This window comes from Pinus tabuliformis, chromosome 6, assembly GCF_031772625.1.
Source record: "Pinus tabuliformis cultivar Carrire ecotype Pingquan chromosome 6, CPIR1, whole genome shotgun sequence".
Taxonomy (NCBI): Eukaryota; Viridiplantae; Streptophyta; class Pinopsida; order Pinales; family Pinaceae; genus Pinus; species Pinus tabuliformis.
In genome coordinates, this window is record NC_142292.1 from 53652480 (window position 1) to 53661621 (window position 9142).

Below are 9142 nucleotides of genomic sequence, written 5' to 3' on the forward strand. Positions count from 1 at the left end.
CAGATAATCTTCTTAGATCTACAGAGTGTCCTTTTGAACTGTTATCTGAATCATTGTCAAACACAGGTCCGAGCATTTCAATAAATAACCTAGTCAATAGACTGCTCGACCTTTGGCTTCCTTCTTCTTCCGCTAGACCTTCGGCTTCCTTCTTTGCTCGCTCGACCTTCGGCTTCCTCTTTCGTTTGCTTGACCTTTGGGTTCCTTTCTTCTACTACCTTACGTTCACGAGTTGTGAACTGTCCTTCTTCTCTGTGATATATGCCCGATTCAGCTCCTTGAAGTGAAGCATTTTAACTCGTATTTATACGAGTCTCACCAATAACCAAAAGACACATTCATTGGGAGGAGAGGCCGACTTATTAGTTCGCATATTAAAATTATATCGGAGGACCTTTTTCCAATTATATCATAAACTTGTATATTTACAAAAATCATATAGGAGAGGCTATACCCACATTACAATAGATGTTTGGCGGTCCCCACATGCCATGTCATTGCTTTAATCCCACAATCGCAATTTCATAAAAATCGGAGGTTTTACAAGTGTGCACATGCTTTGTCTTCCGATGGAGTGGATGCGATATTCAGTGAACTTTTTTTAATGAATCCATCGGGTCCACAACTCTATCGCAATTGGAGGTTTTACACGTCATCCCTTTGAAACTTGCGATTCAACAGATGTGATATTACATTAAGTTATGTTATAGTGTTGTAGTGGGGTCCGCAATAATATCGCAATCGCAGTTTTTAATGTGACATCCCTTTATAACTTGCAATATGAAAGTTCTGATAGGCGGATGTGATATTACATTAGGGTTGTTACCATACACTAATCGAGTCCGCATATTATATCGCAATTGGAGTTTTAATGTGACAAGCCTTCATAACTTGCGACGCGAAGGTTCCAATATGGCGAATGCGATATTAATTAGGGCGTGTTGTAATGGGACCATCGGTTCCACAATGCTCCTCCGATATCATTGTTTTCTTCCTTTAGACTCTTACTCTTGGCTTGGATTTCTTGTGGCTTCTCGTTCCTGTGATTTCCATTGGCTACTCTTTGATGACTTCCGATAGCTCTTCTTCCAATAGCTCTTCCTTTGACTTTTGATAGCTCTACTCCTCCGACGTAATGTTCCTATTTGTTCTTCTAATAGCACTTACCCTTGGGCATATGTGATAACCTGCTTCTCTTGCTCCAATAACTTGCTTTTTTTATGGCTTTCGATAAACTCTTCATCTTACTCTTTGGCTTCATGATGGCTTCTCCTCTTTACTCTTTCTCTTTCTCTTCTGATGGTTTCCTATATCTTTCCTTCTAGGTTACACTATTTCTATTACGTCTGTATTCAATCCTTGGATCCTCCATGAGCAGTGTTAAGATCAATGGGCATCAATGGAAAACCACACATGTCACAAGAATTTTCCATCACAAACACTGCCATATTGACATCAATGACAACCTAGATTAACACTATTATCCAGCAAACACAAATAAAATCAGCAGAGTATTAAGAGCAATATTACCACATAAATATGAAATATGAACACCACTGTATGAAACCCCAAAGTCTTTTCTTTTTATTAACTAGAAAATAGTTACAAGAGCTTTTCGGAGCAAGTATACGATTCAATGATCGAACTCAAATAATGGAGAGAGACCTCTAATTTATAGATAAATTCTCCAACAGTTAGATAGCTTGATCCCTGTCAAAATAATGTCGACCTTTGATGAAGATCAAATGATCTTTTAATCATTACCGTCGAAATTAAGTTACTCTTTTGAGGAAAATCGAATTTAATTTTTAATTTCTTTTTAATTAACTCAAAATTGATTATTTTGAGTTAATTACCTCAAAATTTTGACTTTGACTTAACTACTAAGGCCCAAGGGTCCAAAATATCTTGAAATATTCAATATTATCTTGGCCGGAGACCTCCAAAAATTAAAAGCTTTAAAACCTACGAATTTTAAATGTTGGAGAATTTAATTTTTCCTATGACCTAAATTAATTAAATTTTTGGCTTAGTATTTTTAATTTATTTTTGCCAAAAAAATAATTAATTGACTCATGAGGGGATTAATAATTTTTCCATTCCTCTAATACTTTACCATCATAGCTAAAATATTATTTACATGAAATATTACATTCTAACCCATGAAGGGGGAACACTAGTTTGTTATAGACCCTCTATAAGTTACCCATTTCTGTGATTCAAAATATGATCTAGTAGACTAGGTGACTTGTAATAAAATAATTTAACCCAATAGTTCGAATTATTCTCAAATCACTTTTACAAAGACTATAAATAACACTAAGACTCATCTAAGATCTTGACGACAAAATCCACCCTAGCTTTGGGGTGAGGTTGGAGGGAAAAACTTTGTCGACCATACGTGTTTAAAAATTCACATTAATCGGTGAGACGAAAAACCTCTTAGGATAGAAATCATCATAAGAAAAATAAATTTACCTAAGTTGTTACATATATTTGTCTTACTAAGATCATTTACATTACAAAATGCAGAATGGGTTTACAAAACTCCAGTGTACATATAGTTGATAATGATGAATTTGTGGATCATCTGAGTGCTCGGACATTATGGAAATCCTTGCGAAAAAAAATATATAGCGATGGGGTAGTTGACATGGAGTGGTCAACAGAGCTCAAACTCAAGAATTAGAATCACTAGCAACCTTATTTCCTTTGTCTAGAACACTGTTGAAATCACTGGCATTCAATGGATAACACACATTCACGTTGTTTCACACAAGCTCACAATCATAAACTCTGTCATAACCGATCATCATCGTTTCACGAATGTTGCATTTACATCGAGTTAATGTAAGATCATATCACTGCACATACTGTCACAAGAATTTGTCAATCCAAATATTATTGTAGTTCAGTCTTCCTGTGGTTAAGAGTTGTCTTGAGTATGGTCCGAGGTATAGTCACAGATGTATACTTCTTTAAGGAGGTCTGAGACAACAAGTTTGCACCAGTTCCGAGCCATAGACAAGTGTAGAATAGGTCTGAGCCACAGCAAGGTTTCCATTGTGATGATGGCAGGTCCAAACCTCCAAACCCGAGATTATGTGATGCATGTAGTGATCACAGGTCTGAGAATGTGGTGTCCCGGGGTCAAAAGTCTATAATCTGAGTTTCTCACCAAGATATAATCTGAGTTCTGCTACATGTAGCTTACTCCATCTACCTGTGATGTCCGAGCCAAGGAGCTTCTTCAAAGGTTAAATGATCTGTCTTTGTTTTTCTTTTAATAACCCAATCAATAATTCTTTCCATCCTTGAAGTCTCATGTCCTTTATTCCTCCAAGTTCACGAGTTGTGAATTGTATCTCGCTTTCTGTGTTGGATAATCAAGTTGGATGATGAGAAATGAAGGTATGTGATCAATGAAGGGACGTGCCCTTGGAGGGAGGCCAACATGAGAGATAAGGTATAGGTCGGCTAGATGTCAAAAAATATTTTTCTTTGTGACTGTCCTTGAAATAAGAATGCCCTCAACAACTATCCACGTCATTTATGTCATCAAATCCTTCATCAAGTGGCATCAGTGGTAGACATGGATGGGTGTCAGAGGTTTGGGTATCGGAAGCTTTAACATGACACAGCCTGCAAAACTTGCGATATAGGAAAGTTCTGATGCAGCGGACGCAATATTATATTAAAAACATTATGATAAAGACAATCGGATCCGCAACCATATCAAAAATCGAAGATTAGGTATTATCGGAGGTGCCATTTCAAAAGTTATGATAAAGTGGCGGATGTGATTTGATAATTAAATCGTTAACTTAAATCAAGTCAGGTATGCATATCAGAAATCAGCACAAATTGGAAGTTATATGATATCGCATATCGGAGATCGGAGGTTTTGAGTGGTGACACACAATAAAACCACTAATATAATAATTCTTCGATAGGGTTTTATTAAGTGCGTTGTGATATATTTCCATTTGTGAACTTTGGTTAAAAGGTTTCCAAAGTTTATTACCCCAATAATGGATTATTATTCAAAGGCTTGATTTAACTTTGGTTTAATATAAAAAGATTAAAGTCGCACGATAATATATGTCATCAATTATAATCCTCCAATAGTGCAGCATCCATCAAGCGTGCTTATATTTCCATCAATGACAATTATTGACCAACAAGACATACCCATTCCTATAAAGGAATGTACCCAAGCTCCCTCTTATCAAGGGACTTGTCCATGCTCCCCCTTAACTAGGGACTTGCTTCCAGCATCTTTCTTCTCTAGTGGAGATCATGGGACCTTTAGCTGCTTATTGAGATCCTCCTTTTGATGTCATGAATTTCATTATTATGGAACCTTCATCTGGTTGGGTCTTCTACGTAGGGCATCGTGATGGCAGTGTTGTCATTGATAGCAAAGACCGACATGGCGGCAACATGTATGGCATGGAAAAAAATGAGCAACAAGCAGCAAAAGAAGGCAAAGGAAAGGAGCAAAAAAATATGAGATGGCAAAGGATCAGCAAGGAAAAGAAGCAGGAAAAGAAGAGATGATGGCAAAGGAGCATCAAGTAGCAAAAGAAGTCAAAGGTGCAGGAAGCCGCAAAAGATGAGATGCACGGGAGCAACAAAAAGCACATATGGTTGTGATGAAGGCAAAGAAACAACAAGAGAGTAGCAAAGACAAGAACAACTTGGGCAAAGAAACAACAAAGGTGCAACAACAACAGAACAAAGACATGGAATATTGTCTTTTTATGATTGTGATGTCTAGGTATGTTGATGAGCTTGTGATGTTTGCTTATGTTTGATGAGTTGATTGTTGTGTGCATATGATGAGTGTGATGTTGTGATGCAAGGCAAAGGAAAGAATCCATGACAGTAAAGGCAAGACAAGACTCAAGGAGGTTGAGGAAATGGCATGAAGAAAAGATGAATTTGATCATATAGATGGCTCTGGAGAGTGAATGTTGCATGCATATGCTTGCATTATTTTCATATGTTGAGTGCATATTGTTTACATTAGAGAATGCTTGCATGAGTTGTGGTGGTATAATGTTGTTTTTGGCACTATGTGATATTGATGCACTTAATAATTATAGATGGCTGAAGTAATATGTGGTGGAGCACTTATTTATTTTATAATATTTAAAAATTGAAGAGTTTGGAAATGAATGACTAGAAAGCAAAGAGTCAAGCCTATTCATTTCATATTCTTATGTGGAATACAAACAGCCAGCAAATTATCTTTATAAAAGATGTTTTTGGAAGAAAAATGAATGTTAGAGAGTGGTAGAATGTGGGAGAGCTTATTGAGGTATTATGCACTAGTTACCTGGCACATTTGAAGCTTATGTGAAGCAGATTTGAAGGGAAGAACAGGAAGAAATGAAGATGGAGAGATGCAGAATTTATGACTAGGTAAACCAGAGCATTGTTGTTTCTTATTTGCATCAGGGTATTGTAGTCTCCTTTCAAGTTGTGTCTTGATAAATATCCAATTGGAGCTAGTTGATGTAGGAGCCTCCTATGGGTTGTAGCCTACAGAAAACATATGGGAGTTGGAGCTTCCTTGCATGTTGCAGCTTGCAGAAAATTGAGATAGCAGCCTCCTGTAGGTTGGAGCCTACAGAAAATCAAAGTAATAAGAAGTAGGAGCTTGCCTTTGCATCACAACAATAATAAAATCGTGGTTTTCTCCATTTATGGTTTTCCACATATATCTGGTGTCAATATGTGTTGTTATTATGTGTTGATGTGATGTTTTGGTTTGCTTATTACTTGTTGTTCACATATTCAATCTACTGGTCATTATTTGTTAAGTTGCTCATGTAATGATTCAGTTAATGAGATTAAAGAAAATAATTTTAATGTCCATGAATATACTAAATTGATTCAACCTCCCCCTCTCCCCACTCTCTCAGTTTAGTCAAGTTTTCATCAATTGGTATCAGAGTCGGTTCCTTCGGTGTAAGCCTAATAGCTTGAAGGTAGATCTAGTTGAGTCATGGACTATCAAAGTGTACCTATGCTGAGTGCAACAAACTTTCATGAATGGAGAGATAAGGTTAAAACATAACTAAAATCTTATGGACTTGGTGTATGGAAGCTTGTATGTGATGGTTACTGCAAAGACTCTCCCTCTTTGCAAGAACAACAGTGGAATGCTAAGGCAAAATGTGTTATGTATAACAATATTCATAATAAGGATATTGATACAATAATAGATTTAACTTCTGCAAAAGAAATATGGGATAGATTGTAGCTCATGCATGAAGAGGCTAGTAGCAACAATGTAGAGAAAGGAAAGAGAAAGAGGAAGGAGAAAAAACCCTATCAAAAGGAAAGTGTTCAGTTAAATGAAACCTCTACCTATGTGAATGTACCTGACTCTCATGAAGAAAAGATAGATGAAAATCAAGCTAGGCTTGACTTATCATTGGCTAGTATAGAAAGATTGAAGAATGAAAATAAAGATTTGAAGAAACTAGTGCAGATATGTGATGAGAGAGAACATGAGTACAAGGAGGAAATTGTAGACTAAATATGCAACTTGAAGAAGCAAGGAGACTAGAAGAGGTGATGAGCAATAAATTCAAGGAGAGAGACCTACAGTGTAAAATATTAGAAGTTGAGGTTGATTTAGCTAGAAGTAAGTTAGAAGAAAAGAATAGGTTGTGTAAGCAGCTAGAAGAGGACCTTGCCTCCATGAAGAACTTAGAAAAGGCAGACATTAAAGATGATAATGAAGCTTTCCTAAAAGGACATGTAGGAGAAGGGATAAGCACCATGATTAATAAAAAATAAAAAGAAAAACAAGCAGCAATATCAAAATCAAATGAATGAGATGAAGAAAGGGTTCACTGCAAGATCATTCTCTCCTGAAAATGAGTTGAACAAATTCGGAAGATCTCAAAGGAGATTCTTTGCTCCTGGGAAAAATATCAAGTGTTTTTCTTGTCATGAACGAGGACATGTTGCAGCAAAATGTAAGACCAAGAAAATCAAGTTTAATCAGCAAAAGATGCAGCAAATGAGAAGACTCCCTCGAGTAAGCAAACAAAAAAGACAGTCATTCACTAGCTACACAAATCATTTCCATGGGCATTGTTATTTATGCAATGATTTTGGACATAAACTTGTTGAATGTAAACTATATGAAAAAAGGGGCACAAAAAGCCACACACCAACTCAACCATATCTTGGTCAAATAAAATGTTATTTATGTCACAACCTTGGACACAAAGCCAATGACTGCAGGCTATCATATACCCTAAAGAATCCTAAACATATGATGGAAGCAAATCAAAGCAGACCAAACTCTAAATCAAAAAGAAATGCAAACAATAGAAATCAACCTACCAAAGTATGGAAGAGGAAGAAAGAGGAGAAACCTATGATTTCAATAACATAATGAATTCATCATGATCTCAGGGGGAGTTGCTCATGAAGCAAGGAACAGTATTGTCAGCATTCATGTTAGAGCAGTGGTACCTCATGGGAAGGCAATGTTCCTTAAAGGCATGATTAGCCAATAAATGCGATTCAGAGGCTCTATGGGTTGTGTGTAGGTTGCCATGATATTTTTATGCAAAGAAGTAGGAAAATACAAAAGAAAGGAAAATCATATAAACATCAGTTATTTTGAGAGTATAAATTGAAAGCAGCTACTAGATCTCCAATATTGTTTTCCATATCTGACTCATGGTTTTAAGTGGACATCAAGGTTTCCAAATCCATCACTTTAAAATACATTGGCACCAATATGTTGTGAATCATTCCATGTTAACCCACATTGTATTGAGTAACAGAAGATGTACTTCATTCATGACACACTTTAACAAGTTTCCATTAAACAAATCAGATTGGTTTGTAGTACCAGAGATGGTGGATTGAGCATAGAGAAGATGCTCATCAATGTAATGGATTAGGATGAGAAACAAGCCCCCGGGACTTGGCCTTGGATAAATTTGTTGACAAAGTGCGAATGTGTAGCACACCTGAAACAGATATTCTTACACTAGTAAACAAATTTGACCTCAACATTGGTTGTTTACCAATGGAACCTGCACAAGTGGATATATCACTCTATATCATTAGTTAAAAATACCAAATGAAAGAACTAAAGCGATAAAAGGGGCCATTAAGTGGTTACATAAAGAAGATGTGATTCCTATTTTTGAAAAATGAGTTGTATCGAGTGGCTTTTGCATTTGGCACAAAATTGATGTTCTCATTGGAATGTACGCCTGCTCTATTCTTTGAAACCAAGGCATATGGTGTCCATATGAATGAATATATTCAAATCGGTGGTGAAAATATTCTTTGGATCAGAAAGAAAACTGAGACAAAACAACATTTACAGGCACATTGGACCATCTTGTCACAGGAGGCCTACTAGTTGGGATCACTTGTAAAGAAAATCTCATAAAATAATGCAATTAAAAAGCTAGCATTCCAAGGAATGTTGTTGAAATGGCTATCCTAGTTGGAATTCTTAACTATGAGGAGATAGATGCCACAAACTCGCGACAACGAGCTGAATAGAGTAGCACATGGGCTATTTTCTGTAAATGTCAATGAGGAAAATGGTGTTCATACACATAGACTATAATCCCAACGTAGAAATATCAACTACGATTCTAGATGGATAGACATCAAAACAATGCCAAGGGGAAGCGACCAATGGACCTGAATAAACAAACATTGTGGCGTGGATGACAGGATATTACATTGCATGCCTTGATAATATTCCAGATTACGCGTTGGATTGGGATGCATTACAATGATATTTCCAGCGTTTGCATGTGAAGCAGATTCAGAAGAAAGAGGATCATTACAGACGTTGGACCTGTCTACATAGGCAATGATAAATGAAACGAATAGATGTGATAATGCATTGGTGGAAGTGTTAATTCAAGATAATATTCATTACATTGCAGCATGCATTATGGATTCTAGGGTGTCATGCCCAAATTTAGCCCATGTCAAAGTTTATGACAGTCCATACAGTTCATTTTATCGTGCCCTGACATCAATAGAGTGCATTCATATTCGCAGCATGATATTTTCAGTTAGTTGAAAACTACATATCTTACAATTTTAATGTGACTTTCATAAATTTGACATAAAACTC

The 9142-nt window shown here is 36.4% G+C and overlaps 1 pseudogene; it reads left to right on the forward strand.

Moving 5' to 3' along the window:
• The first annotated feature begins 7833 nt into the window (after positions 1 to 7833).
• Positions 7834 to 8553, forward strand: LOC149257185 (nudix hydrolase 20, chloroplastic-like; annotated as a pseudogene).
• The last annotated feature ends 589 nt before the right edge of the window (positions 8554 to 9142 follow it).